At 39.7% G+C, this 24046-nt stretch overlaps 1 protein-coding gene across 4 annotated transcripts in view; it reads left to right on the top strand.

Moving 5' to 3' along the window:
* The window catches only part of shep (alan shepard), a 122124-nt gene that overhangs the window by 14624 nt on the left and 83454 nt on the right, over positions 1-24046 (top strand). The window contains exons 1-2 of one of the 4 annotated variants that reach the window (NM_168112.4): positions 14873-15126; positions 15478-15767. The exons of the other annotated variants lie outside the window; for them this stretch is intronic. The gene's annotated coding sequence lies outside the window, so the exon portion shown is untranslated. Of the gene's footprint in view, positions 1-14872; positions 15127-15477; positions 15768-24046 lie in introns of those variants that run through there. 4 annotated transcript variants of the gene reach the window in all.

Genomic DNA, 24046 nt, shown 5'->3' with positions numbered 1-24046 from the left:
TGTATAGTGGCTACCACACCTTGCAACATTTTCCCACATCCCACAAAATTTCAACATTTTTGCAACATTTTTGATTTATTCGCGTGGTGCACACACAGACGCAAAAAAAAAAGAAGCCCCTAATGCATATGCAGCATTTTGCATACGTTTCTAATAATTCATCTTCGTGTTTTGCTGCTCCTTCGAACCCCGCCCCTTTTCGCCCCTTTTACAATCTTCTTTATCTCCATTTTTTTTTTCTTCTCCAGCAGCAGCTTCTTCTTCTTCTTCAGCGCCGTGTGTAAAGTTCTTTTTTGGCGCAACTTTTGCTGCCTCAGCTCGCTGCCATTACCAATTTTTGCATATCTCTGTTTGTGCAGCTTTGAACCTTCACCTCTTGCCACGCCCCTTCCGCCCCAACCCCCACACACACACACCACACACATCTTAGCGTGTATGTGTGTTTTTATCTACATTTTGGAAAATTGGAAAATAGTTTTTCCGTTTGCGTCTTTTTAGCTATTTTTTTTTTTTTGTTTTCGTTTCTTTACCCTTTCTTTTTATCGACTTATTGTGTTTGACGGAAATGTGCTTTGTCTGTCTCAGCCACGCCCCCACCCTACACACACCCAACGCCCATATTTATCGGCGAGTGGTGGGGGGGGGGGCATGGAAATTCGGGGAAGTTACAATGACAATGGCAAACGAGTCCGTTGGCATTCGTAGATATGTTGCAGGTTTCGATATGTAAATGGAAAAATGCGGTGGACTAAGGGGCATCGAAGTGGCTTGAAATATCTTCTTGAAAGAAGTTCGATAATGTAATAATTTTGCCAGTGTTAACTTCTTGCAAAGAGCTTTCTTTTGTAAAGAAAGAAAAGTTCACGCCTATAAGAATGAAAATGTATAAAGGAAATAGCTGAGTATGTTATCGTATTATAAAGGTCAATGTGGCTTATATGAATAAAGAATTGTTTAGGTGTGGTGGATGTGTTGCATAAACAATTCTTTAATAATTTAGCACTCAAGGCATATATAGCTTTGCTTATTCATTTGTTGCTCTCCACTCTTGTCACATAACTTGAATATTTCTCAACCAGCCAGCCAGTATTTCCTTCGACTATTTTCCCTGCAATTGCTCTATTTCATTTTGTACATCTCATATTTCTTCAGATGCACTTGCCGCTGCAGCTGCTCCCTTTCGGAATTCGGAATAGTTTGAATGGCTAACTCCTTCCTGCGGCGGCGGTAACGGCGGCGTCGGTATCATCTGGCCACATTTCATATTCGACATTCCCTGACTGCGAAGATCCTGAGGCTCGTTTCCTGTCTCGACGTCGTGTCCTTAAGTAGTTTTTTCCTCAATGGTGGCATTTCCCATTGGCATTTCCCACTCAAACTTTTGGTTCGGTTTACCGAGAAAAGAGGACTATCTATTGATGGCTGGAGATGCTAGCTACTTTGGCAGCTGGCTTACCCTTCGTTCTCCCCTCGCCCACTTGAAAAGTATTTACGTTAAATTGAACTTTTGTGTTTGAATTTTCGTGCGGGCAACTTCACATTGCGGCTTGTTCTGTCGGAGTTGACTGCACATTATCCGATCCTATCCAGAGTGTCGACATTTTGCTCGAAGACGCTAAGCTATTTTTATTAGAATTCGCATTCCAAAAAAAATACAAAAAAAAAATAAGGAGAAGGATGAAAGGCGAGATTGCCGAAGGACCTTTCCCAGTCTATCTGTCGTCGCAATTTTCGGTTGCTTTTTGCGGGCCAGGAATTTCATTGGAATAATTAAAAATTATAAATGTGCATGCAACTGAGGCTTTCCGAGCTGACCGCATTCCAAGCCAAATTAAAACCCGAAAATTGCAGTCGAGAAGCATCAAGGATGCCGAGGATGCCTTTGGCTCTTTTACCCATTTTCTGCTGTTGCTTCTGTTGATTTTAATTTGCCAAAAAATAATTAGAAAACGGAATAGAAATTAAATCTACATAATTGCTTATTCTCCTGAACCAACGACACATATTTCAACCTCCTTTTTTTATTTGTAGTAGTCTGTTCCAATTCATACGTTAATTTGTTCTTCGGAAATTGAATATAAGTTTGGTTAAAACAACCATAAACATAAAAAAACATATTTTATTAAGATTTAACAATTTGCCAATTATGAATACTTCTGTAATGCAAGTTTCAGCATGCGTCATACAGGGCGTATGCTTAATGTAAATCGAAGAGAGCGAAGCAAAAGCTGAGTAGAAGTCAAGCAAAGAAGTGCAAGCAGATAAAATATAAGGCATAAGTAGATGGATGAGTGGCTGCTGTTCAGCTCTGTACTGCATTTCCACATTCCCACACCCCGCATTTTTTCAGATTTTCCTGCTTTTCCTGCTGCTACTGCTTTTCTGCTAATGCAGCTTGTGATGATGCTGTGTTTAGGAAGAGCCAGGCAACTCTGGCGAGTGAAAAATCCAAAGCCGGAAATGAAAAGTGGCATGTGTGAGTGCTCTGCAGTGGTGGCGATAAAAGGGGGTAGGTCCCCTCCATAAGGGGGACATTTGCGGGGGATTAAGGAAAGGGGAACGAGGCGAATATGTGTGGGTGTGGCCATTTTGCAAAAGCGCAGCTGTAGCAACACTTTATCTCTCACTGTGTGTGCGTGTTTGTCTATGTAATGAGGGCAATTTAAGGGCACTTGAAGCAATTCAATTCTCACACACACTCAAACTCAACTGTCCTTCTGTCTACGTACGTGTGATGTGATGTGGGACGGGGTGTGAAGGAGGAATGGGAGAACAGACGTGGCAAGTTTTTAGTGTTATTAATATGCATGCAATGCATATGTCCGCCATTCTCCTCTACATGTGAGCTCCTGTGTTTGTGTGTGTGTGTGTGTGAGTGGCTGCCGCCATTTTGCTTGATGCCGCCATTGCTGCAGCAGCAGCAGCAGCAGCCTGTTTAACCCCTGTTTCCCCTTCCGGCGCATCCTTTTTCGGGGCAGCAGCTGCATCGAGTGCTCGGCTAGTAATATTAAGTGCCCGCCTTCAACTGCATAACGAACTACCGGGGCAGGGGTTATTAACCCATAACTGGAATACATGTGCTTAATACTTTTTTTTTATACCTTACTGAATAAAAGAGGCAGAGGAAAAGCGACTACTACAACTGCCGACTGACTGTGCATGGGAAATTTCCCAGGATTAGACGCATTAATGGATTATTTTGAGAGATTTGTTTCATTTCTATTTTCATCTTTTTGGTTTTGTTTTCGTCCTTAGTTTTCATCCATGTGGCGCAGATGTTTGTTTCGGGCTTTTGTTGTTTTTCCGGTCTTTTTTTTTTTTTGTGTTGCCTAAATTATGCAGATGAGCTCAAGGAAAAGCTTTTAACGCAGTTAAAGTTGCGGTAATGGTGAAAATTTGCTCGCTACTTAGAAGGATTCGAAAGTTCACATTCAAACATTTTTGTTGTCATTTAGTTTTGTCATGGCGGATTATAACTTTGATGAATTTCCGAATCTAATTAGTATTTATTACCACAAAATAAAACGTGAGAAATATTTTTTTTTCTATATAGCAAGTATCTTTCCAAATAGCTTTTTTAAACATACAAAAAGGACATTTTGCCAAGGAAACAAAGAAAACCATTTTCCTTTCACTCAAATTCTATGTTGTGAAGGCAACGAGGGGAAATGAAAATTGGGGTGAGACTTAAGGTGTAGCATAAATTCATATCGTTTATAACACGTCAGGCAAATACAATTAAAAATTATACTACCAGACGACGGCTTCCAGACATGTGTATATGTGTGTGTAAGGTCCTTTATACGTATGTGTGTGTGCGTATTCTTTGAACAAATGTGGATGTCTATGCGTGGGTTTTCAGTGTGTGTGCTGAATGAAATTGCGAGGGCTTCTAGTCAAAGTAATTTACACTAAATTACATGCGAACAAGCAAAATGAGAAAAGCCTACAAAGCTCTCGCTTATGTGTGTGCGTACTCTTATTTATGTGTGTGTGTGTGTGTGTAATGCACTGGTGTGTGTGCGTGTCACAGAAGAGCAACGGAAACGAAAATAATGAAGCGCGCTTTTGTGCGCACATAAGCAAAGCCAGGCAAAAAGAAAAAAAAAAACAAAAAAAATAACCCAAGAGACAAGAAAATTGAGTGGGGTGCCAAAAAGATGGGGGATGTACAAAAAAAATATCCCGCGAAATTGTGCGTTGTGTCAAGTTAAAAAAATATATACATTTTTTGTTGTACGCGAGTTTTTGTTCTAACCCTTTGCATTGGCCCCACCATTTTCGCCATTTTGCGCACGTTTTGTAAATTTACTTTTCATTTAAATAAGAGCTGGCAGAAAAAAAAATCTTGCTTATGGATAAAATCCACTTCTCAGCAGAATTTACTCCTGCTTTTAAGATAATTTTCGCTTTAGTTGTTAATGAAATGTATACAAAGTAAATTAATGCAACAACACAAAGAAAAGTCGGGAAACTTTCCTTACATTCAAGGGTCAAACAAATTAAACGAAACCAAAAAGGTTCATTGATTCAGTGTTTTTTAATTGATCAGCTACCTTTTTTTTTGTACATTTATTTCCCTTTTTTTCCGAAATCATTAACCATTAACCGCTGACCTTTTGCAGCCGTAAAGCTAATGGCATTACAATTCCAACCTGAATTTCACTTCCTTCACCTGCTGAAAGCTGCTTAACTTCAAGAGCCGCGGTTTTCACTTGCTCGCTCTTTTATTTTCATTTTGGCCAGTTTTTGCTGTTTATTTTACCCTTGTTTTTCTCTTTGTTTTCTTTATTTTTAAATTTATTTTCATTTGATTGACAGTTGTTGTTGGTGTCTTGCGTTCTCGAATTTGTCAAGCCGATTGCGGCCCGGACTTTGTGCCTTTTTAAATAAACATTAATTTTTAATGCGCAATGACGATTTAATATTGAATATCCGGTGTTGTTTATCGGCCGAATGAGCATACATATAGAAGGATATATTATATGTAAACCAATTTTTATTTGCATTTTATATTTTACGATATTATTCCGTCTGGTTTTTGTTTTTTTTTTTTTTTTTGTTTTTGAGGGGTTTTGGCCTCATCAATTACAGCTGCTGTCTGTTTGTGATGAACAAATTTCTGAATTATTAAATCGTCATCAAATTTCGTTGACTTTATTGCTTTGTTGTTCGCTTTTGGATTTTCCCACTCACATTTTGCGCACTGTTCTCGTGCTGTAAATAATATCAGTCGTTTCATTCGAATTTTTCACTTGACTCCTCGTACTTTGCTGCAATCTGTTGATGATGGATCCTTAAGCATTATACATGCGCAACTGACTGATAGAAAATTCTCTGGAAATTTATGTTTTTGTCATGAGGTCTTGAGGATTGAGCTGACAACTGAGCTGGGTTGCTCCATTTCGAAGGTATGAAAACCCAGAGGTAATATATATTTGGGTGAAAATACTTGAAATCAGATGCAAAAGAATAAAAGCACATATTGATCAAGTTTTTGCATTTTCAATGAAAATTTATTTATAAGCCGCACTTGATACTGCAGTTTGCTCAATCGATTAGTTGACCCATAGGTTATATTTCTATATATATACATATATAACTTTTTCCCAACTCCACCTCATCGATATCTGACAAAAAGTTTGTTGGCCTTAACTTCTGTTGATCTTCGAATTGTGTGTGAAATTCAAGAATTTTGTGTACCTCAACTTTATGCAAACAGACAGGCAGAAAGGACGGCAGCTTGGAGGCATGTCAATAATAATTGCAGTGCTGCAGGGCCACGCCCCCTTGCACTCTGCCACCCTCCCCCCCCACCCCTTTCACCTTAGCCAGATTTGTCAGGGTAACCTGACCAACTCATGCATTATCCTTGGGTTTTACTATTCAAATATTGTTAGCTTAACCGAGTTGTCAGTTCCGAGCCAATGCATTTGCCTTTGCCTTTGCCTTGCTATATATTTTTTTTTTGTTCCCCCAACACGAAAGACAAACACCAGTTGCCCCCACTTTCACCCCCCCTCCCACCCATCCGAACAGTGTGTGTAATTTCAGATTTTTCCCCGCCCCTCATTTTTTTTTTTTTTTTTTTTTTGTACTTTGACAATGTTTGTACAGAAGCGAGATGGGATGGTGTATGTATGAGGCGTTCTGGTTTGGTTTCTATTCTGCTCGGGGTTTTCCTGCCTGCTCGTTGTCTGTTTGTTGTAACCTGGTCACACAAAGTAAAACCAGAAAAAAAAAAAAATAGAAGAGAAAGAACCAGAACAAACAGTCATTCGATTGAATAATTTCAGGAGGTAGAGAATCGAGGAAGCGGGAACGAGACACATCCTGCACATCATCATCATCAAAGTGCAAGAAGTGCATAAACTTTGGCCCAAGTTTTTATGTCATTTGCGATAAGGTGGTATATAGACAGCACTATAAAATCCGAGGGAAGAATAGAAAGAAGGGGAAGACCATCGTCTGTCAATAATATTAAAACTTGATGAGTTTGTCGTCGTCCGCCCAATCTGATTATAAATGGGTGTGATAATCATGCTCACACCAAAAGAAAAAGAAAAAGAAAAAAACACCTGGTCATTTAGATCGCATTTCGTCCATTGTGTAGCGGAAACATTTGCTGCCACATCCTGGCTGCCTTTGTGACTCCTTTTATCAGCACTTCCGTTATTTGCTGGCAGGACCTCCGAATCCCAGCTATCCCATCCCATCAGCTGTGTTGATTTTTCTCCATGTGTCGCAAAGAGTTCACAGCTTCACAACTTGGCTAGCTGGACTGCGATGTGTCAATAGCAGCAGGAGGCTAATGGAATTGGAATTGAAATGGAAATGGAAATTGTCAAGGGGATTTTACAAATATTTATATAAAACTGCAATTGTTGTTCCCGCCTTTGTGGTGGTCAGTCTGTGGAGTACGCTCAAATGGTTTAAATGGTGTCTCAAATCTTCAATCGTTTGTGTATGTCATCTATTAAATATGTTTTTGTGTTGATCCACATAGTTAGTAAAAGCGAATTTAATACGATAGCTATAATAATATTTTACAATCTAATAACTATGCTATTATTCAAAAATATTAGCAAGTAACTATTGTTTCTTGAGTTTGCAGATATTAGCATTTCCTCAACTATTTATATTCTTGAGCACAGAATAACCGCAAATATGGAAATTCTAATTGAGTTGCAAATAGATTGTTACAACTTTACACAGCCACTCAGAGAAAATTATATTGATTGCAATGCCAATCAGTTTATTAAGGAATAAAACCACTTTTGAGGAAAAGAAATTGGTTTGACATTTGAATAATTTCGAGAATTTTCGTTTGCTGCTCACGTCCATAGAATCCAGCTAGAGGATAAGCCTTTTGCATACTTTTGGGCTTGGTCACATCAATTAAAACGGATGCTCCACCTCTCATTTGCAAGAAGTTTGTGCACTCTGGCATTTTCCCGAAGAAAACTTGGTAACAAGCTTCAAAGGAGAGTTTCCCAGGGCAAGTTCAACCCTCTGTCCCTTTGAGCTCGTAAAATGCTCAAATGCTAAAGAAACTGGGCGCCAGTCAAGTCATAAAACTGCCGGCCTCTGTGTATATGTATGCATGTATCTCTACTTCTTCGCCCGGGAATTTGTATCTTCTGGAAGTTGTGTATCTTTTTGCGGCTGTCGCTGTGCGTGGCATTCAGTTTGTTGAGTTATATGCCAATTGGCAGTTGCTTTCCATTTGGCCACATAAACTTTGCTGCTTTCCATACGCTCCACATGCAGAACCTCGCCCAAATCCTTTTCTCGTCCTGGATAAGATATCCACTAACCAGATGGGTTCTCTGCCTTCGCTTCTGGCCATGAAAGTTTAATGAATCTCGCGCCTTGAGTTCATTTCTTACACGCCTGTAGATGGCATAAAAACTCTTGACAAGGTATTATTTTCTTTCCTTTACTTACCCTGTGCGCTTTTTCTTTTAATGTCATCGCTTATTATGCAAAATTGTTGCTGATTCGCTTGATTTTTATTTTCTTTTTATGCGTAAATATCATTCAACTTGCGGTTGGCACTTGCAGATACATTATTTCTGGTGAATGGGAATATTTGTTTGGCCTACTTGTATCCACAGACTTTTGTGATGGCATTTAAATATATATATCCGAGAGCAAATGATGGGTTTTGTTTTATTGCGATTTCTGGTTTAACAGGTGCTTAGGTAGCTACAATGCCATTAAAATGTTTACCAGTTGTATTAGTTATGTAAAGGAACTAACTGAATATAATTTTTAACTAATATTTTTTCCAATTTTCTTTCGTTTTAGGTAAGTCAACATAGACAACAAGATCCATTTCGAAGATAACTTTAAAAACTGGTTAAGTAATGAATAAAACTTTTATAAAGTGCAAGAAAAATTCACAATTATTGTTATAACTTTAAAATTTCACTCGTAGCTTAAAAGAATAACAATAATTTTCCAACCTGTCGGATGCACATTTAAGGCTTAAAATATACTTTTACACTATGGTTTCTGCTGCGGTTGCTGTCTCGGCCAGTAAATTCACATTTGTTTTTGGTGCGATCGCTTCGTTTCGGCAACGTGGCCATCGCTCGCATACCATGTCCAGGTACATTATCCATTAAACCAAACTGCCGGCCGCACATTTGTCAAGGCTAATTGCCTGGCCGAAACCGAAGCCCCATTGGAGCTGACACGCACCTTCTCCGCCGTGGCCAAAAGCCCAACATCCAACAACCAACGGCCCACATCCAATGGCCGTAACCGGAGCCGGAGAGGATGCCCCAGAGTGCCTCCTCCGGCTTTTCGAATCCGACGGCTGGCTCAGCAGGATACTTTCATGCACACATGTACACAGCCGACAGACACGCATTCTGTCTCAATGGCATGTTTGGATTTTTAATGGCCAACACCAAGGGCTCAGGCTCGGTCTCGGTCTCGGTTTCGAGCTCTTAGATTTTTCGACAGAGATTTTTCCGCTACGCTTGAATTTGCTCATAATTTTTCGCATCGCCCAACATACACATACAATACGCACGCGTTGGGGGCAAAAATCGATTGAAACTTGTTGAGATGGACGTGTAGTCCTTATTCTCAAGTAATTTCATGTATTTTTAATGCATGCCATGAAAATACATCAGGCCAGGTTTATACCAACTGGCCTACCAGCCCAACCAGACCGCACTCGACAACATTAATCATGTTAAGGTTTCCTTTGGCTGCCTTTTGGTCCCTGGAACACCAGAACATGTGTACATCCTTTGGGCCAGAGGCAAAAATCCATTTATTAGGGGCAACTAGTTAGTGCTCGAGGGATGGCCCACACCTAGTCAGACTTATAGTTTTTTTTTCACATTTAAGGCTTGCACAGTTTTTCATTTAGTAGGATTAAGGATGAGAGTTTGTAGTTGTTTATAGAAAATGTATATATTTATTATACACAGTTATGCAGCTTGAGATGTCTGTAGATATGGATCTTAATTAAATTGTCAAACTTAAAGCTATTAATTCAGAAAAAATGTAACTAAGAACTAAACTACAACTGCCGATTATTATTATTTATTGTTTGTGGTAATCTTAAGCTGCACAAAAATTTGCATGATGAAATGACTCAGAAATCTATCTCACATTGAGGCATAATTTAATTCTAAATTCTTTAATACAATTTATTAGTTTTGGCTGTCAGCTATAAATTTAAACCCTACCACTATACGGTATCCCGAAATGCGACTTCAAATAACTAGAAAATGTCACATTTTTGGGCTGTGCTCAAAGGGATTTGGTCGTGTGCTAAATCCATGGCTGCAAGTGAGATTTTTGCCTTAGCTTGTGGATATTTTTCAATAGCCACTCACTGTGGTAGCATGTCAGAAGGGGGGGGGGGGGAGTGTGGCAAACTAGACGGTAGGTTACTCCTTTCTTTCTGATGATGCTGGTTGTGCTGGGCCCATGATTTAGATGCGGCGTTGCCTTCCATGCCTTCAGTCTTAAACAACAATGTCACCATTTTGGGCTATTTGCCGTGCGGTCTTTACCCCCGAAAACCCTCATCCTTTCACGTGCCACATCCTTCCATGTACCCTCCCCCCAAAGTACCTCCTTCACCTGCCTTGCCACTAAAATGCCGGCGAACATGAAAATTAGAGAAAGGTGAAATTGCACGAAATGAGTTTATACCTTGGCTACGCACAGTGGCCAAACATATTTACATGTCCTCAGGTGTGTGTACTCTAGCCCCTTCTGTGTGCGTGTGTGTGTGTGTGCTGGAGCGCGTGTGTGCAAGGATTCTTTACATGCGTAATGATCGAAATGGTGCTGGCGGCTAACCAGTGGTGTGGGCTATAAAAGGGGAACACTACAAGAATGCTACTTCTTTTTTACTCTTTATAATATAACCTTTATTGCTTAAAAATTCCTTAAAGTTTTCTTTTAAGTTTTTTTTTTGCTTTGGCAAGCACGCCTAAAGCTCTTTAAAATCTCACAACGATATCCGAGCATACTTACAGTTAATTTTTTCCTTCTTTAGCAAACTTTATAAGCCGAATGCCCCAACAATTTGGAAGTTTGTGCACCTAAACTTTGTTAAACTTTTTTCTGCGATACACATACATTTTCTCACCTTTTCGAATGGCTCCCCGCTGACTAAGCCACTGGCTGACGGTTAAGAGCTGTAGGAGGCAAAAAAAAAAAAAAAAAAAAAATAGGGAAAAAAGCGAGACCTCCTCCGGACGTAATAACAAAGCCTCTTGTGCGTGTGTGTTAGTGTTATAGGCCGCATATGTGCGTATCGCAGTGTAAGTGTGTAACCTTGATGATGGGACTATATATGGGGGCGTGGGCTGAAAGTGGGTGGGGCTCTTGTAGAGGTTAGCTTATAAAACGCGCCGTTTCGTTGGCTGTAAGCTACTTGTCAAGCGGTTGTTGGGAATGAGCGGATGGGCCTAGGTTTACGAGGGGAGCCCGATTGGGGCAACTATCTAAAGAGGGCCGGCAAATGCTTAGGGTTCGCTTTCTGTGTCCCCTATCGTCCATTCCCTCCGCACGTACATATACATCTGAAATGAGGGCTCTTTGCCGGAATTCCATCGCAAACCCACTAACTTAAAGCTTTGCTGATTTGCATCATATATAGGATATACACTATAGTATATCCTAAGCAAAAGGTTCTGGGCTTCCATCCAATATCCGTTTACTAGGTTTGCTTAAGGGGGAAATAGCTAATGTGCCAGTTTAAAAAGCTGGCTAAATTTATTTGATAAACAAAACCAAGTATTTCTGGAACCTAATATCTTACTTGCAAGCTTGAGAACATTGAGGTTACTAAGACTAGTACTTTATATAAATAAATACAGCTGATTTATTCAAATCGCATAAAAATAATAAAATATTTAAAATATTTAAAATATTTAAATATTTAACAGCAAGCAATAATCTACCGAACAGAGGAATTCAGACTTTTCGAATGATACACCGAAAGGCAATAGAACTAGTGAGCTTCCGACATGGTTGGCTAAATCTTCCGATGCTCCTCTTGCAAATATCGCCTGCCACCCCCCCGCCCACTGGGCCACCAAGCCCCTCCGCACAGCCCCCTGGCATCATCATGGGACTTTGCTGACTTGTCAAGCAACATTCCGTTTTAGTTTTGTTTCTTTTTGCCATGTTTTGCAGTCAGGTTTTAGACATAAGATATAGACAAGAAAAAAAACCTAACCTAACCTATCTTTGGTCATTGGAGGATACTTGAAACTCGTTCCCTCTCTCTCTCGCACTTTTCGCCCTCTCACTTGCTCTTTTGGGAGCCTTTGGCTCGCTTTACGGTACTTTTGTCAGTCGAACGGCCTTCGCTGGCATTTGGCTAAAAAGCGGCAGAGCCAACTGCAAAAGTTGCTTGCCTTTGGCCCCGCTCCCACGCTTCTGTCTCTATCTACTCCATATCGCCCCTCTCTTTCTACGATTGCCGATGTGCCTGCTGTGACGTATTACTGCAGATTATTTGCTAGTTTTTTACGCAGATATTCTACTCTTTCAAAGGGGCACTGCTAAATCTTTAAAATTCATTTTTAAAATTCGTTTTATTTTTACAAATTTGTAATATATATATTATATACATATATGATCGGTAAGAAAATTTATTAATTTGATTCCTGATCATTTTTCATAATAAAAATAATTAGTTATTATCTATTATTATTATTTGGGTGGTCATATGTTGATATTTGTCTTAAAAAAAATATATATATATAAATATATAAAAGCAGTTGCCTGCCTTATAAAAAACCAATGCCAACATTGTGTATGGTGGTTAGTTTAACTCCAAAAAAGGCCATTAAATCAGTTTAATATTTTTCGCCACGTTGCAAAATTTGACCACAAACCAATAACAAGCTTAGTTGGCCAATAAGTTAAATTGGTTGAAGAAAAAAAGCAAAACAAAATGACAAGACATTAATTGCACAACCAAATTAACACAGAATTCGGGACAATTTTACATAGAAGACACGGAAGCATTCGCTGTGGAAGAGAATTTAAGACTCGGATCCTTGAAAAGATTCAGTTTTTCTTTTCCCATTCTGGTGATTTCGGTTTATTGTTCCCATTGTTTTTGCCACTGATTTCTTGTTTTTTTATGTTGTATTTATTTTATCTACTCGTTAGCAACATTTTTGTTTGGTTTCAGTTTCGTTGGGGCTTTTGTCCTTTGGCATTAGTTCTTTTGTTGAAACTTTTTCAGCTTTTCCTATAAGACCATTTCCCTCTTGTTTCTGTCTGCGTTTACACGCGCATTAAATTTTGCCATCTTTTTTTTATATATATTTGTTCTAGCAAAGACTTTTGGAAAAGTTTGCGGCTTTAAGTTGAGAGTTCTCTTCTGCAGACAAGAGATTTCCTTTTGCCGCCTGCTGCTGCTGTTGACGTGTGGGAATCTTTTTGAGAAAGAGATAGCTAGTGGGCTTCCATTTGGTGTCATTTTCATGGTTAATTAATAATGCACCAAGCTTGCCACTCAAGCAACTGGCAACTGCAACTGCCAACAGAATTTTCACCACCACTGCTTTCAGGAAAAGTTTTCCCGGCTGCAATTAAACCGCAACTCTTGAAATGCCGACAAATTCCCTTTTGAACTTGCCCAAAATGGAGAACTCGAAACTTTTCTCGATATAAGTTGAAGTTATCCCCCTCGATTTCTGTACAAGATTTTTATTGCCCCAAACAAAAATTTCTCGATTTCGTTCGCTGACTTTTTTTTTTTTTTTCCATTGTGGTTTTCTTAACAAGGGTGATTCTTGGCAAGTTGTTAATAATTGGCGATCTGGCCAAAAAGTTTTTCGGTTTTGCCTACAATAAAATTGGTTTGTACCAGTTGTAAATGAAGTTTAGGTTTCTTGGGGATTAGCTTCATGTTGGCTGGGATTATATCATAAAGTTGACACCTTCTGAGAGAGGGGCATTCGCATAAATTAGGGAGTTATGTGGCAAAAGCTTTATTATTTTTATGCGAATTTATGGAAGTTTATGTTTATGGCGTAGGCCTGGTTTTTATTGGGCTCTTTAATGTCGTGTGAAATTGGTGGCGAGCCTTAAATAGGCAAGCTTAAATTGATTAAGATGTAAAAAAAAAATATTTTCGAAGTTACTGCTTTACCACGTGGAGCATGTAATTTTACCACATGATATTATTGGAGTGTATAGAACAAGTTAACAGGAAATCCATATTACCATAATAATGTCTAAAATTGCTTAAGCATAAAACCAACAAAATTAACTCATATCTGGTTGATTTTCTTAGACCGCAATACCGTATAGGCTCTTCTAGGAATATAACCTTTTTTCTTGTATAAACTTTCCTGGTTCCCGTCACAACAACAACAATAAATTCGGTAGAACAGAAAATGACTAACAGCAGTAGTTGCAATAATAAAAGCAGCAACAACAAAAGCCACGCTCCACAGAATAACAGTCGCATTCTCAATTCTCAGTTGCAGTTGACGTCGACGTCGACTGCGACAGAGGCAGTAGCAGCGCCTGAGGAGCGGCCGGCAAAATATTTGCAACGAACCGGCAATAGAAAGAGACCGAAGAAACAGACAGAAAGAGACGGACAGACCGGAGAGACAGACATAACACAAGAGCGCAGTGCAACTTGCCCGGCAACTTTACACTAAGAAAAATAGTTGGAACTTGAAATGCAAGATTACTGTGACTCTCAATTGTAAATCATACAAAATGGTATCGATTATTTCTAAAACTCATTTTTAAACTTTAAAAACTTCTTTAAACTGTCTTAAGCAACTTTAATTAACTGAAATCTTAGTAATCCCCTATTGAATCTCCAATACGATTGAAATTATTCTCTGTGTACAACATCTGCTTTTGTCTAGCCAAGGAAAACCTGCTGGTCTGCCTCCCACTTTTCGCCACTATTCCCCCCACCACTGCACCTTTGGCTCCACTGGAGTTGCATGTGAGAGAGCGCCAAACGATAACAGTAAAAAAAACACCGACAGACACACTTACATTGCAAAATTGCGACTACAATATACCCGTTAGCGAAAAAATAGTATAATATGTAATATATTTCTTTCAACTAATTCTAATAATTCATTTAATACATCATTTCTAATGCATCTAAAAATTTTTTTATCGAGCTTATATTATACCAACCATCAAGTAACTTTGATGAACTTATCTATTGTATATCACAGAAACTGCAAAAGTAACTCTGATACCCTGTAACCCGTCGAGTACTGGGTAATAAAAGCCCAAGTCTCGACTCACATGCAACGCAGCGCTGCCCAGAGAGCCACTGCGACGCCGACAGAGGCTTGACTTCAGTTTCAGATTCAGAGTCTAGAGCACGTTCGGCAATTAGTTGAACTTCGTTGCTCGACCCGACGAGACGAAAACGAATTGAAATTGGAGAAATTCCCCAAAAACACACACAAAACCCAGACACGGGAAGAGCAGCAAACGGTCAAAGTGAAGAGCCAACAAACAAACATACAACAACAAACTCCAACGGGCGCGCAAAAAAAGCCAACAACTTTTGACAGTGCACAAAAATCTAAATAATTTGTTAAGAGAAAATCATTTGCAAGCAAGCGCGGCTATATAGAGAGGGTAAAAAGTGAATTGAACTTTGGCAACTTTGAACTTTGATACAAATGCAGCAACAACAACAGCGGCAGTAATAAAGAATCGCAACCGGCAATGTCTGGCTGAAATTCCCAACCTCCTCCTCCACCACCCAATTGCACATCCCTTTTCGACCAAAACAACCCCCCTTTGACGACGCCCCTGCTGCTCTGCCAGCGGCGACGTCGACGCCAGCGCCTCCGACAAATTTATCGATTTTTTCAGCCGCCACATTTGTTTGTACTTGCGTCGCGTGTTGTTGCTGTGTTTGCACTGGCATTTTCCCATTTTCCGGCTTTTTCATAATGCTCAAAATGATAAATATTTGTTATATAGTGTAATTACTTTCAACAAATCGAATTTGTTGATTAAAAAATAAGGAATTTAAGAAAGAAAGCTTCCTTTTATATACGTGCAAGTTCCAAGTTGTGTTTGTGTGATTCTGTGTGTGTGTGTGTGCATGTCTGCGCTTGTCTGCCAGGATTGCCACCTTTCCCAAAAATAAAAGAGGAGCAAAGCAAGCTAAATACACGCCAAAAGCAAGCAGAACACTTTTTTGGTGGCCACTCCCCAGCAAGTTGAGTCAACGCTCTGCGACTGAAAAACAAAAGTAAAAGTTCAAAAAGGTAAATATTTTGGGAAAGGGAATGTCAGTTTTGTAAACCGAAAGTAAAAGTTATTAATACTGGGGTTTCCCACAGGCGATTAGACAAAAACTACAAGCTGCACAAGTGAATTGAATAAGTAGCAGAGTCTATTTAGCTATTATTCATGCGCTATTAATAAACTTTTTATGACTAATTGAGGTACACTACAAAAATAATGTGTAACGATTTTGAATGTTTCTCGATCTTCAAAATATTATTTTAAACTTTTCACTGTAATACTGTTAAAATTAAGAATAATTTGAAATGGCAGCTTTATAAGTGAAAATTATTTATGTAACATATCTAAAGATCGAGTAGACATTCCCACCAGTAGTGGACAAATTTTTTATTTCGAGTGTAGAGCGCTATCACAATATCGCGATAAAGCTTTTTCCATTTCACGACTGCAGAATCACTGCAACAGTTTGAGGACGTGCCAACACCAACGCGACACAGAGTACCACCCCCCATCCCCCCTGCCATTCTAATGCCACCATCCGTCCCATTTCCCATCATCATTATCGCCGCTGTCAGCGTCATCGCCATTCGCCCACTCGTTGCCTTTGCATTTCAGCGTCTTTTTGGCGGTGGCGTTGTGGGCGTGGCCAGAGAAGGGGCGGAGGGGGGTACTCTTTTTGGGGCTTGCCAGGAAGTTGCGCTAATTTTGAGCGGAAGTTTATTGCCAGCTTCATAATTTGTCTGTCGCCGCTGCTGTTGATTCTGCCGCTTTTCCGCCGCCCTCCCTTTACTTTATCACTTTTCCAGCTGCTGCGGCTCCTGCGGGTGCTTCTATTTTGATGGCAATTACTGTACGTTCTGACTAAAATGAAATTCTGCCTGCCTAATCCCATTAAATATCTCGTGAATTGCGCTAATCAAGTTGTTAATTTAATGTTTGCTAAATTTTTAATTGAATTATGAATAAATGAAATTTCATTTCCAGCTCCCCTTGCTAACTCTATCTCGCTCTGACTTCATCTTCGCTGTTTGTCTTTGTCAAGTTGGTTAATTAAAATAAATTACATGTTGAATATTGTACAAAAGCCTCTTCTGTGTAACCAAATTGGCGGAGTATTGAAACGGGCGGTAAGCGGCGGGAAGGGAAAATTGTTAACTAGCCGAAGTTGGGAAAATTTTTGACTAACGAATGCTGGAAGTTAGTTGGTCGTAGGGAAATGCAAAAGACTGATGCTGATGAGTTGACAAAGGCAACGACCGCAAAAATAATTTCGCAAATTTCTGATGCGCAAACGAAGGCATAGAAGCGGACATTTCTATCTGCAAAAGGCTCTGATAATTTTTAAAAAGGGAAGCCTTTTTTAGTATTGAAAAACAGGCCCAATTTACTGGTATATTTTTGTTAACCTGCTGTCTATTGTGTTGTGTTCCTTATGTGTGGGCAAAATCACCTTTATTTCGTTGCCTGTTGCAAACACTATCTACTTTCCTACTAATCAGCACACTCATACGCCCCGTTGTGCGACGACAACGCCGAACATCAGACGTCTGCAATTTCGATGACTACGGCAGCAAGTTTTTGTCGCCTATACGCCTGGATGGACTGACTGTCTATTGGAATACAGCAGCAACCAGTGAAATTGCAACAAAGTTGTTGCTGGATGGTACATCTGCAACAGTCTGCAGATTGCTAATGGCCATTGTTAGCGAATCGTGTTTTGAGGCGGGTATGAAGTTGCCAGCGACCGAGAAGAATATGCTCAAGCAAAAGTGTGGAAGCAGTGTGACAAAGAAAGGTAGATGGATAGAGACTATAGCACATTCCAATACCTACTAGTATATATCTTGGTTCAAGACTTCAATGTTGTTGAACCGTTAGAAACGTCTTTGCTTCGCGTCATTGGAAGATGTTCGTTCTGCCCCTCGCGGTTTTCTTCGCCCATTCGCAACCAGTTCTCTCCGTTTTCCCCCTCTGTGAATTTTCACTTTTCTGCGAAGCTTTATTCCTGTTTTTTTTTTTGCAGCATTTTTGCTTTTTCCTTTGGCGTTGTTCCGTTTGCCGTTGTCCAACATCCAACATAGTCTAATGCATCCGCTTAGCCTCGCCTCGTTCTCTGAATGGAATGGCTTAGCCAGCAGCGCCAAAGCCAAAGCCAGTTAACGCCGAGCTGTGCTGGCCCAAAGGGGTTTTCCACGGTCGGTGCGACGAGGAGAGGGGTGGAAAATGCGTTTAGAGCTTGACAGTCAATGCACCTGCTCACGGACTTTTCTTTGTCCGCATCCGCAGCCGCCTCTTTCCCTCTCGGGAGATTGTCATTGTCTGGTTTTTTATCGCTGCTCTCTCAATCTATCTATCTATACGTAGATACATATCTCTCCCTCTGACCAACTCCTCCTTCTTTTTTCCTTTTTTTTTTTTATGCAGCTGATTTCCATTTAATTGATTTCACATTCCATACGCGTGATTCATTTGCATCCATTTCCACATTTGTCCAAATGGAATAGAAGTGAAGTTTGGATGATTGGTAGTTGAAACTGAGGAAGCCTTTTACGAAATGACGTTTATAGTATTTGTTAATGAGAGGATATATCCTGGTAAAGGCATTAAAAAATGTATGCTTGGCATTAAAACGATGATTGTAATATTTAGTAGAGTGTAAAAACAAATGTTGTAAATGGTTAACAACGGCAAGAAAAATTTCGACAGCTCTTTACAAACTTATCACAGCATGCAAAATTCATATGCTAATTGTTGTTGTTAGCTACATCTTCGAAGTTTATGCATATATTTCGCTTACTACTCAATCTATAAGCAAGTGATTTAAATTGCATTTTTCGAAGTTATTAAAAGTTCAGTTATGATTTATTCTTTAGTGTGCTGTCGAACGTGACTTTAAACAACTACTACCCCCGCTGAGATGCAAAATTGATGCTGTTACAAGCCACCCACGGATCTCCACGAATTTTCACTTTAGTCCAGCGCAATTATGACCATAATACCCGCCATCAATTTCCGTTATAATCACCAGGCAGCCAACCGAACATTGAGGGCCACTTATTCCATTGTCACCTTATGCCACATGGTAAATGTTCATTATGCCTTTTTATATTCGCCTTTTGTGGGCGGTCGGTCTGCAGGGATAGGGTGAAAGTTAACGAACCATAAATCACGGGCACGATCAATGTCCGTCTCTATATATCTATATGCCATGTCTTCGATGCATTCCATGCAATGATATAATGACATCAATTACATGCCATAACATTTTGCATGTGCAATTTTGCCTAGTGTCTGCCTCCCTTTCACTCCAACAGCATGGGGTGGGGAGGGGGTAAATATGGGAGGGAGGTTGGAGTTAAAGGGACCTCCCACCACTTAGCGCCAAACGACCGAAAATGGCCAAGGGAACGGAACTGAACAGAACGGAAAATACAGTTATTTAAGGCCTAAAACAATTGCATGCCTCGCTGGCTTTTCGGCCGATTCTGGTTTTTGGGCCCAGGCTATCCATCTATTACGACCATATCTCCATCTCCCTCGCGAAAGCCAAAGCCCCCTTTACCCCTTCGCCAGCACGTTTTTGGCCCACCCACCACTTGCAGACTGTTTAAATAGACAACCGTCTGGGTCTGGGGTCTGAGTTTTCAGTCTGGCCGTGCTTTAATGCGTCGCTTTCCCCCACTTTTTGCTTCCTTCCCCCCCCCCCCGCTCACGACGATTTTCCAGCCCCTTCCGACCCCCCCCCCCCCTCTGAAATGCACTTGAAATGCTTTTTCCAAGCGCATTTTCATTTATTTTATTGCAGGTTGTTTTTGCTGCTCTTGTTGTCTCTGTTACTGAGAGGTTCCTCTGCAGCGATATGCAATTTGTTTTATACGCTCATTGCCTGCACCGTCTTTCCTTGCCCGGCTCGCCCCCTTTAAGACCACAAACCCCCTGAAAATCTGCACCCATGCCTGGCCTCTGTCTCTTTCTCTTTCTATCTGTCTGGTTGCCTATCGAGCGCCGTCTATCTGTGTTTCATTCCCTTCTTTGTATGCCTCGCACGAGGCAATGGATCAAGTGGGTATATTAGTTTGCATTTACGTTCTAAATTCTTATAATATATTAATTTTTTGAAATATTCAATTTAAATTTGACACCTTTCTTAGCCCTTCAGCAATGTTCTAGTTCTGTGTGTTTGCCTTCATTCTGCGAATCACAGGGCATTACCCATTCGACCCATTTCTTGTATTTACTTCGACTGCGTGCCACTTGCGCCTTTGGGGCCGCGTTCAACGCTCAGCGTTCTAAATTAAAGCCTGAAGAGGAGGCAACTGCAACTCGAACGTCAGTCGCCGCTATTCACGCCGCTCCACTCCACTCCATTCGATTCGCGTCGAGTCGACTAGACCAAGCAAAACTCGTCTGCGGAATGAGACTTAACAAGTGGAAAAGTCTAAAACCGCAATCAAGTGGCAAACAGACAGACCAATACACACAAGAAATACTTTTTTGTATTATAGAGAATTTTGTTTTATTTTTAGAAATTGCCAATCAAACACATAAACCAATCAAACAGAGTGGGAGGGGAGGAGATGGATGGATGGATGGATGAATGGATGGGGTAGTGCAGTTGTTACCTTGATGGATTCGAACTGACTGCAGGTAGTTACAGACGATTTGGTCCCGCCCACTGGGCTGTAGCGCCCATCCAAGTTGGTCAAGTTTTTGGCCAACTTGTCCGCTTGACGGTTGACTTGAGTCAAGTGGAATTGGCTTGACTTGTTGGCCCATTTGGCATTGTTTTGGCTTCAACAAACAGTGTCTAGCATTGACATTCTTGAAATGCCAGCCACGCCCATTTATATCGCCATTTGCATGCAAGTGGGAATTTCACACTTTTTCCACAACATTTGAATTAATTAAAATCGTCGCACTTTGTGTTCATTTTGTTTTAAGCCCAAATATGGTTAGCAGCCATAATTATTTGTAAATATTTTATCCATAAGCAAAGTATATTCTCTTTTGTCTATGAAATATTTACAATATTTTTAACATCACGGAATTTCATTTACTTTTAATCGCTATTTTTTGGTGGCTTTTTAAGTGCCCCATGCATTAAATATTTCAGCGAACATCATTAAAATTTTGCAGAATTTTTTATGCCTATACATTTATGCACATAAATTGCCATTTGCCATTTTGCGGTGAAACAAACACAAAAACGAATTTTTCGTGTGTCCTATCTACCTTTTTATGGTAGCTTTCAAAAATTTGCATATTTCTCATTTGTTTTCGGTTTTTTTTTTCCTTCGTGTAATTGCCCGCCAGGAAATGGGCATAAAGGAATTATATTTAATTTTTTATGCAAGCATAAATCATAGGCGGAAAAGATGCGAAATTGATATGAATGCGAATGATATAACAGCAGTTTGAAATTCAATTTCAGAGTTCCGTTCTGGATTAGAGGTTCATTTGATATATGGCCTGGATAAAAAGACAAAATATAAAGTAAATACGAAGTTTATTCGTGCGTCAAAAATTTATTCGTTTGATACACGCAAACCATTAAATATTAATATGTTAGACGCTTAAAGGACTAGATTTATTAAAAGCCCATAGGAAGTTGAAAATGTCCAGCAATATTTGTAAATATTACGCATACGCCTCGTTGTAGATTTTCAAAATTCAAATGCTGAGTACTAACTAATTCATAGAAATTTTTTTTAAGCATCTATTTCATTCTATTCCGTTGAGAAGTATTTAATGAAATTCTTTCTGCGTCTTGTAGCAATGGTTAGGATTTGCTACTTTTGGACATTACTCATGCGCCACGTATTACGTTTTGAGTGAATAGGAGCAAGACAAATGCAAATGAAAGCCAAAAGAAAATGTTAATTAACTGTTCTCGTCGTGTGCTTTTTTATTAAATAATCTTAAATAGAATTACGTGACTTTGTTGCGCTTGCCAGACACTTAATTATATGTTGGCAAACCCACACAGACACTGTCATTAATGTGCACATATACGCACACCGCACACATGCATAGATAAACACACACACACCTTCAGTTCGTTTTCATGTCCAAGTGGTTTGCGAGGTTGGTCTTTGGGGTTTTTGGACTGCTGGCGGGGAAGGAAAAGCGCTTAGCTGTTTTCCTTTTATTATTTGCTTACATTTTCCTTTATTTCATTTGGCTTTACTTTGCTGTTTTCATACATATTCACACACAGATATACACACACCCCTAATCTCACTTCTGTTGATTTTTATTTCGTTTGTAGCCTTTTCTTTCGCTGGAGGTTAAGTATCTGTTTACATTTCTTTCTACACCTTATTCATTAAGTGCGTTTTGCCCCCGAGTATGTGTGCGTGTGTATCTGTGAGCGTAGTTGTTTATTTTTGTGGCCTGCAGTAGATTTATTTATTATTTGTCTGTGTGTTGGTGAGAAGCCAGCTGCCACTCAGCGATCAAATTCTCGAGTATCCTAGTTTTATACTGTATGAGAATTTAACTTGCTTTGTAGATTATACAAACTAACTTTCAGGTGGTAAATCATTTCACAAAACAGTATACTTAATCCAAATATCTACGTTCTATGTTTATCCGCACTTTTGGCAGCTATCTTTCGCTAAGAAAATAAGGGTACTTACCCATTGGTTTGGCAACCAATAATTTGCACCGTTGTTTTCCATTTCTTTGACTTTTATTATGCGCTTGCAACCATTTGGTTTAATAGAAATTTTTGCTTTATGTCGAGTGTTTCGCTGGAATTGAATTCGATTCAGCTCATTTCGGTATTTTGCCGCCCACCGCTGAGCCAGCAGCATTAAATTGGTGGTGGCCAAGAAAATTGTTCAGCAGGGATAAGCTTTCTGCTGTTGGCTTCTGCCACACTGCTACACTTTTTTTTTTCTACGCTTGGCCTCATAAAAAGTTCATTCGCCCAAATGGCCAAATGTTTACTGTGCTTCAATCTAGCTCCTGGCCAGCCCCTGCTTGTTGCCACGCCCACATTTGATTCGCATGTAGAATGTTTGTGTTGTTCTGCTGTTGCGGTTGCCTCTAGCCAATTGTTGTTTATATTTTTGGCTTATTTTTATTGGCCATTTTTGCTGGCATTGTTTCGCTGGTCGGTCTCCTTTTGCTGTCGAGTTGATTGCCTGGCTGGCTCCTTGCCGGGAAATTGATTTGCATTTGTTTGTGGGGTGGCAGGGAAATTGCACAGATCTCTCGATAATTGAAAATTGTATTTCGCACGATTGAGGGTCAAAGGTTAGAGGGAAAAACTTCATTGGCAATGAGCTCACATACGAATGAATATACGAATCGGGAAAAGAGTTACGTATATATTAGAGATGACAAGGAGCAATAAAATATTGTGTTCCATGTACACAAAATAAAACTTTAGCCTTTTTTTATTTTAAGTCTAGAGATATGTTCAATTACCTAATTGCTTACATTTATATTTTTATTTCTTTGACATTTTCATGCTCAATTATTCTTGCACAAAAGTTTCAATGCAACTCGCACATTTGTATTCTTCACGTTCAGTTTCGATGACCATTCTTGCTCATTTGGCATCACTTTGAGGCCATTACAAACTTAATGGCAGAACTTCTGGCCAACATGATGAGGTCACCTTCTGATCCAAAAAAAAAAAAAAGTTGGAAACACAGGGGAAAAACTCGTGCATAAGGGAGTGGAATCAGCATCGTCCCACCAACAAACTTAGCTTCACTTTTTATTCAGTTCTGTGCAAATAGGAGAAAGCAGCTGCAGTTTGCAGTTGCCGAGTGGAAAATTTAATTACATGCAAATACCGTTGACTGTGCAGGGACAGTGGATTGTGGGACTGCTTTTTTGCGGCCAGGATCCTATGGCCAACATGCCAAAGGACTCGAAAGGACGATGATGCCATGGCCAAAGGACAATCGTCTGACGGTTTCCTTGTTATTGTTGCAAGTGAAGTGGTGGCTCAAAAAAAAACATAAAACAGAGTTTTCTTTTAGCTGCAATTGCAGTTGTTGTGGGAGCTATATCCTTCCACATGCAAACACCAAACACATACATGCATACATACATACATACACACTTATATGTAAATCCTTCCCATAAAACTCGTTATTATTCCTGCTTTGTTTTCCACTCCTTTTTTATTCGCTCCTATGTTTTGTTTTATCTATAGTATGAAACTCTTTGGGATATTTGTTTTATGCCCGCCTGCAGGTTTAAAGCAAACATTTGCATATTAGCTGGATTTTCTACATTTTTTTTTTCCTCCAGAATGCAAAAACTTTTAATAACAACGATT

This window comes from Drosophila melanogaster, chromosome 3L (assembly GCF_000001215.4).
Source record: "Drosophila melanogaster chromosome 3L".
Classification (NCBI taxonomy): Eukaryota; Metazoa; Arthropoda; class Insecta; order Diptera; family Drosophilidae; genus Drosophila; species Drosophila melanogaster.
This window is presented reverse-complemented; position numbering and strand designations above follow the sequence as displayed.